Below are 7,500 nucleotides of genomic sequence, written 5' to 3'. Positions count from 1 at the left end.
CGGATGCGCTTGTCTGAGCCCTAGAAGCCTGTAGCGTAACGTCCCGATGTTCGGATGTGATTCGATATGAGATGACAAAGCATCTTAGTCATGATGTTACGAATAAGTTGGCAGAAGTGTACAATGGAATTTGGAAAAGCCAGACTTTCCGAACTCATGACACATCGCCCATATCATTCCCATATTGAAAGGAGGGGAAATCCCAGATCCGCCATCTCCTACAGCCCAATCGCATTGACAGATTGCTTGTGCAAGATCATTGAACGAATTGTTACCAGTAGGCTACTGCATTTTCCAAATTCCAGAAATTTGCTAGTTAACGAGCAGTGCAGCTTCCAAAATGGACTTTCTCTCTCTCTCTCTCTCTCTCTCTCTCTCTCTCTCTCTCTCTCTCTCTCTCTCTCTCTCTCTCTCTCTCTCTCTCTCTCTCTGTGTGTGTGTGTGTGTGTGTGTATGTGTATGTGTGTGTGTGTGCGTGTGTGTGTGTCTGCGAAATATATTGAGAAAGAACGTCCTTAACAAACAATTAAGTGTCCATGAAGATTACTAAACAAATAATTATGGCTAAAAAGACTGGTATAGTACTTAGGAAGAAGGAGGAACATTGTGACTACTGAAACTCCTCGAAACTCTGATTTTTTTTAAATATGCAATATATGTCCTGCCTTAGAAATTCAAATATATTTATCTATATTTCGACTGAAATAACTACTTGAATATTGTTCAGTCATAAAGATACAAACAAATTGAGTAATGGAAAGCTTGCAGTGCCGACCGGATGTCTGAAATGCATAGGAAACCTCGAAATGAACAATAAAATCAGTAATGAGATTGCACTTATAACGAAATTCTATGTATGTATACATATACATACACACTATATATATATGTATATATATATATATACTGTATATATATATATATTTATATGTGTGTATGTATATATCTGTATTTATATATATAGATATATATATATATATATATGTATATATTTATCTATCTATCTATATATATATATATATATATATATATGTACAGCTACACAGAGAACTATGGTTAGGAGGGGTGCCAAAACATTCAATAACGGACAGAACCTTTTGTTATGGAAGGGTTGGTATTTTGGGGTTCCAATTAGTCTCGTACTGATTCATAATGCATTGAATAGTTGTTCCGGAATTCCTGTGGATTCACTGTGACATGATCTTATTCCCGAAATCGATGGAATATGCCCTGCAATGTGCAAACACGCCACGGAACTTCTAGGATACAATAATAATCGGCGACGATTTTTTTAAGGCACCAACGCTGCGAGATATGTATGTATGGCGTCAACAAGGTAGGTAACAACACCACTCCTCGCCTCCCATTTCCCTTCCCTTAGAAATGAACGCTGAAACATTTTCATATATGTCTATTTTTATTTCTAATGTAGTGGCCGATTCACCGCAGGGTTTTTTGGGTGGATGTAAGTGGTCTCGGGTAGGTGGCAGCTGTCGAACCTGACTGATTTACTGGCAGCAGATATATAGAAATCTTGAGGAGGTTTTCCTCCCAACAGTTATGGCTATGGTGTTTCCTGAAACGGTTCCCTTCTATCTTATTCTTGACAACAGCCCCATCCATACCAGCGGAGGTGTCCTAGATGGCATCCCGACACCGCGCTGTTGTCACATCCACCCAGATCTCCGGATCTCAAACCATTGAAAACATGTGGGCAGCCAAAATACATGTATCAAAACCACACTTGTAATCGTGTCACAATCGTGAATAATGCCTTGCAAGCATAGGAATGTCAATTTTACTTGTCTTGATCTTAATGAAGTATGTCAATGGGCATTAGGTAATATAATGACAATAAACCGTGTGAGTAGCACTTGACTAGCAATACCTAACACCTGTCTTCTCTCGTATTATGACTGAACCCAAAAAAATGTATATGAAAGCTAATTCATTAGTGACAAATTATTATACCATATTATGAATTACCTGCGAATTTATAGCCTCGTAATTCGTGATTTACCTAAAGGAAAATCAGTTTCCTAGCGTTAACAACTATATATTTTTAAAAATCGTTGTTTGTGTCAGAATGTTTAGCATAATTTTCTAACGATAGTTTTCTGTGTAGCTGTACGTATTTATGTGTATACACACACACACACACACACACACACACACACACACACACACACACACACACACACACATATATATATATATATATATATATATATATGCATATATATATATATATATATATATATATATATATATATATATATATATATATGTATAGTTTTCTGTGTAGCTGTACGTATTAATGCGTGAATATATATACACATATATATGCATATATACATACATATATACATTTATGTGTATATACATATATATATATATATATATATATATATATATGTGTATATACATATATATATATATACTTATATAAACACATATACATATATATATATATACATATATATATATATATATATATATATATACATATATATAAGCATATATACACATGTATGTGTATGTATAGATAATATATACATGCATAATATATATATATATATATATATATATATATATATATATATATATATATACACACATAATTGTGTGTGTTTGGGTTAGACATGAGACCCCCAAGAGACCCCCATGTCCCCGGGTGGAGGACGTGATGGTGGAGCTGGACCCTGTGTGGCTTGGCCTGTCTGCGGTGTCTCTCCCTTCGTCTTATGCACGTGGCCTTTTATGTAGGGATTCCCTTCAAGGGCGGATGTTTATTCCTGTGCGAAAAGAGAAAGCCAGGCAGCACCTATGTCCTGCCCAAGGAGAAGGACAGCTGCTTGGACGGAGGTGTAAAGTGTGCCATCCGGTCTTGCTACGTATTGTTGACATCGCTCGGCCACGCGCAAGGCTCGTCCTGGAGCCGTCTGCAACGCTTGTAACACTGCAGTAGCGCATAGGGATACAGGTTCTTTTCGGTATCTGCAGATGGTTCCTGGTGATCCGATGGTCGCTAGGGTCGTTGGGTGCCAGGGTAGCGGGTACGGCGGAGGTTCCACACTGAGGTGCAACATTCATTAACGAAGAGGGTCAATCGTTTACAGAGGCTGAAATATAAGTGTACCAGGCCAGTAAAACGGCTGAGGAGGAGGATAATAATGTGTTTGTCAGTCACTTAACTAAGTTGCAAGAAAAATGAGAGCATAATAAGAACAATTTGTCACAAAAGGGTAATGTGTCAAGTGGGTGTTAATTACTTGGATTAGTCAGGATTATCGAGTTCAGTAGAGTACCATCATACTGAAGAGAGAAAAAACAATTGGACAAGAATTCCACATCTTTGGGCTAAATAAGCAAGTATATATGCTTCGAACATATAGGCAGCTAGGCCTGAACATAATTCTAACAGTGCACTTCTCGGGCGCGTCTCGGCGCTTCATTCGTATGTGCGAAAGTGTGCGGCGAGCGCAGGATTCCTTCGTTTACGGCCATGAGCCGGGAATAAAATCAACTTGCGGTGATAATCTAACAGTGCGCGTCTCGGGCGCTTCAATTGTATGAACGTAAGTAACTTCTCGGTGCGGCACAGGATTCATTCGTTTACGCCCATGAGCCGGGCTTAAAATTAACTTGCATTGATAATAACAGCGTTACAATTATTTGCAACAGAAGAGACTACCATCAGTCAGATACAGGTTACATATTCACCAATTCCTTAAACTAAAGAAGATAAATTCTAGCATGGATGAGGATAAAATATCGAACTTTGAAATGACGTTATGAAAGCGATTTGTGTTCAGTTATAAGTGTTTGGAATTGCACTTAGTAAAATTCATAATCCTAGAGTGAATTCCGTGTAGAGTGGGCAGGTAGGTGGGTTTGGGCCTAAGGCAGGTAATCGACATGTATCTTAAAACTAAGTGTGAAAAAGCGAACGATTAGCGTGGGAAGTATAAGAAAATACAGGTGTGGTGAAAGACAGAACGATATACACACATTCATAGAGGAAGTAGTAACGAAGCACTTACTTGTAGGGCACAGTATGCAGGTGAAAACAGTAATATTACAACGAAATTCGTAGCGGTAAATATGAATACCATAACGGGAAAGAAACGAACATATCAATACATAGTTATTTGTTCTGGGAGAAAATAAAATATAATGAACTGCAATGTGAGGACAGCAATGATAAAATTAGATAACACCAAAAGCAGAAACATATCATAGCAATTAAAGTATGGTTAGGGAAGGGGAATGAGGTGTGAGGTTTGGGTTGTGTGTGACTTTGTTTGCTGTGTTGAAAAATCAATGGTTGACAGCGAGAAGTTAAGTAGTATAGAGTAAGTAATTGTATACTCGTAACTGGTGTGTACTTGAATTAGAAAGAAGGCAACTCGTATGTAAGGTGTGGGTGGGTGTCAGGCACACAACTACAGCTTTAAGCTTGGACGACCTGCTTGTGGTTGTTTTGATGTGTGCGTATGTGTGTATGTGGTGTGAAAAGTGCGGGTGAAAGGTGACGAGGTGCTTGGAAGGGAATAGCTGTGGATAGCTCAACTGGTGGCGCTTGTGCGAGGTCACAGTAGCAGTAACAGCGCATTTTCCTTCATCGGTAAACTGACTACCCCTAAAGGTGAATAAGGAGTTTGTTTAGTTTACTCATTTTCTTATTGTCAAATTATTTTAAGTGTAATGCGGCCTCGGCGCATTGCGAGACCATTTAAGAATGTTTTTCTTATTGAATGAGATATATTAATGGTGCGATATCCCTCCCTAAAGAACGCATGCAAAGAGACAGACCGAGACGGGGGATACAGACGTGTCGGAATCCTGCAGCTTCGTCGGTGGCTTAGACGTTGCAGGCAACTTTCATGAACATCGTCGAAAACAATATCAGAAAAAGTGAAAAAGTGAAAGTGGAAGTGAACGGAAATTAACTTAACTTGGTGATATGACTTGTAGTACATGAACGAAATGAATTTTGGGAAACAACATTGTTATTGTTTTGTTTGTGTATTTTAATTAATATTTAAGTTTGAAAATAAATGGTTAAAGGTTTATATCTTTTTTAATTGAACCCCAATCTTCCCAACCATACCTATATATTCCTGGGTATACAGAGAACGTCCAGAACCGAGGATATCTGCTAAATTAGACCTTCTGGCATAATAATATCCTTACAGTGGGTATTGGGAGAGCAATAGTTAATCTGGCACTAATAGGCACATTTACCTTTAATAGTAGCTAGGAAGTATTGGTGGTGCTAAATAGAAAGGCAGCTCCATTTGCGAAGTAAATAAGCCGGATTGGCGAGTGTGGCCGCGTAGGGTGCGGGAACATATCGTCAGCGACTTCGTCAGGAGGGTAGCACAGACGTGAGTGGTCAGCACGAAGTAGAAGGGTAGACATGGTGTGGGTAGGCGCGATCTAAGAAGACTTGGTAGCGATGGGTGGGCGTTAAAAGAGGCGAGGAGGCTCTTCGACATTAGTAGCTTGTCGGCAGATAGCGTGGATCGGCGTCGGCGAGGAGCGATGGTCTTGGGCGGTCAATGAAAGGGGTCTTAGCTTGCTGGTTTATTTCTGAAGATAGATATGAAAACCCCAAGATACCTATACGTACATGCCACTTTCCATATATGTGCGTGTGCGTGCGTGTGTGTGTGTGCGTGTGTGTGCGTGTGTGTGCGTGTGTGAAGGAAAAAAAAAAAACATAGTAATAAATTGATAATCATCAAAGAAAGGATGAATGAAGTAAAAGTAGCATACAAATGAATGGCCAATGAATAAGATTGCGATATTAACGTAGTAATACTATAGATATTATCATTGGCGTTGTGAGGAAAGATATAATGGAAGTTTTGATGAAGTTTTTGATAAAGTTTTCGATAATGATTACTCTTGATAAGCAACAGCATTAGAAACTATAGCCATGATAAGCCTGGTAGAATAAAACTATAACCTTTGGTATTACACTTCATACCATGATTATCCTAAATCTCAGGGTTAACCCTAAGATTATTCTTAAACAAAAGGTTTTGCCAGCCTTTAAAACTTACGTCTGTTCCTGAGCAAACCAAATAGATCAATTTGCCGTAATTTGAACGATTAAGTTATAGCGTTCGAAAACAATTAGGTGAGTTGCTTAGATATCGATTCAATATAATTTTCACGAATAACCATAATATCAGCATTTGGTTAAACAACCACACAACAGCCACGCAGCTATTTACGGTGTAGTCCTGTGACCGTATCTACCTGTTTTGTTCTTTATGGTGTGTTTTAGTTGTCTTTTCTTTTGTCATATACGTCCCTTGTTTATTTTTCTATTTGTTTCGTTTATTTTGTGATTTCTATAATTCTGAACCGTTTTTCCTGCCTTGACTGGCTGTAATATATTTATTTTGTTCGTTCTTTGTAGCACTGAAGATGAAGACGTTCGTCTTTGAAACATTTGCTAAATAATGATGTTCATCACAGCCTTGGTTATCATTTTCATTTACACTTCCCTCGTGGCAAGACTACACACACACACACACACACACACACACACACACACGCACACACACACACACACACACACACACACACACACGCGCGCGCGCGCACACGCACACACGCACACACGCACACACGCACACACGCACACACCCACATACATATGCCGCATGATTTCTTGAAGTTCCCTCTCTTTTGCGAGGCTTCGGGGGCAACCGAAGCCTCTCAAAGCGCCCAAGTGGAGGTTGGAAAGACTGACTATTTTTCGTTCTTTTTGCCTTATTTCTTTAACTTCAGTTTCATCAAAATCTTTTTCACAGATCTCTGCTAAATGCCTGACTGCCTAGTTTACAGCGTGACTTTTGCAAGTGCATGGGCACGCGCGATGCCTTTGGACCGTATAAACTACTAGTATGAAATGCCAAGGGTTGGACAGGAAGTTCGACGAAGCGACTTTGTATCACATAGCCTTTGATATGTCAGTCATGAAGCTGTATATCCTATAACACTTGGGTGCTGTGCACCGCCTGGACTCATGGTATTAACCGAAATTCACTGTGACATATGTTGCTTGTATGCACGCATGTATTATGAATCAGTGTGTGTGAATTTGTATGCGTGTATGCACGTGTGTATGCTTCTATGTGAGAGAGAGTGCCTGTGTATGTGTGTGCGTGTGTGTATGTATGCGCGTGTGTGTGTGAGTGTGTGTGTGTGTGTGTGTGTGTGTGTGTGTGTGTGTGTGTGTGTGTGTGTGTGTGTGTGTGTGTGTGAGAGAGAGAGAGTGTGTGTGAGAGAGTGTGTATGTGTGTGTGAGAGGGTGTATGTGGGTGCTGGAACAATTACTGGAACATTCCTGGCCACTTACAAAAGATCCCTATTCGCTACTTTTTCCGTACAAAAGACGACGTTGCTTTCATTGGTGATAATGTATCTAATAAAGATAAAGCTGATCTGTGTATCGCACCAAAAGGGATTATTTTCCGCCTT

General features: G+C 39.4%; 1 long non-coding RNA gene across 1 annotated transcript; it reads left to right on the top strand.

The window, feature by feature from the left end:
• The first annotated feature begins 4,580 nt into the window (after positions 1–4,580).
• LOC125039196 lies at positions 4,581–5,073 on the top strand. Its single transcript, XR_007116103.1, has 2 exons — positions 4,581–4,648; positions 4,795–5,073. It is a non-coding gene; the product is annotated as an uncharacterized LOC125039196 (long non-coding RNA).
• The last annotated feature ends 2,427 nt before the right edge of the window (positions 5,074–7,500 follow it).

Source organism: Penaeus chinensis, chromosome 26 (genome assembly GCF_019202785.1).
Source record: "Penaeus chinensis breed Huanghai No. 1 chromosome 26, ASM1920278v2, whole genome shotgun sequence".
In the NCBI taxonomy this organism is placed as follows: Eukaryota; Metazoa; Arthropoda; class Malacostraca; order Decapoda; family Penaeidae; genus Penaeus; species Penaeus chinensis.
Note: the sequence above shows the minus strand (reverse complement) of the source record. Positions and strands in the feature narration are given on the sequence as shown.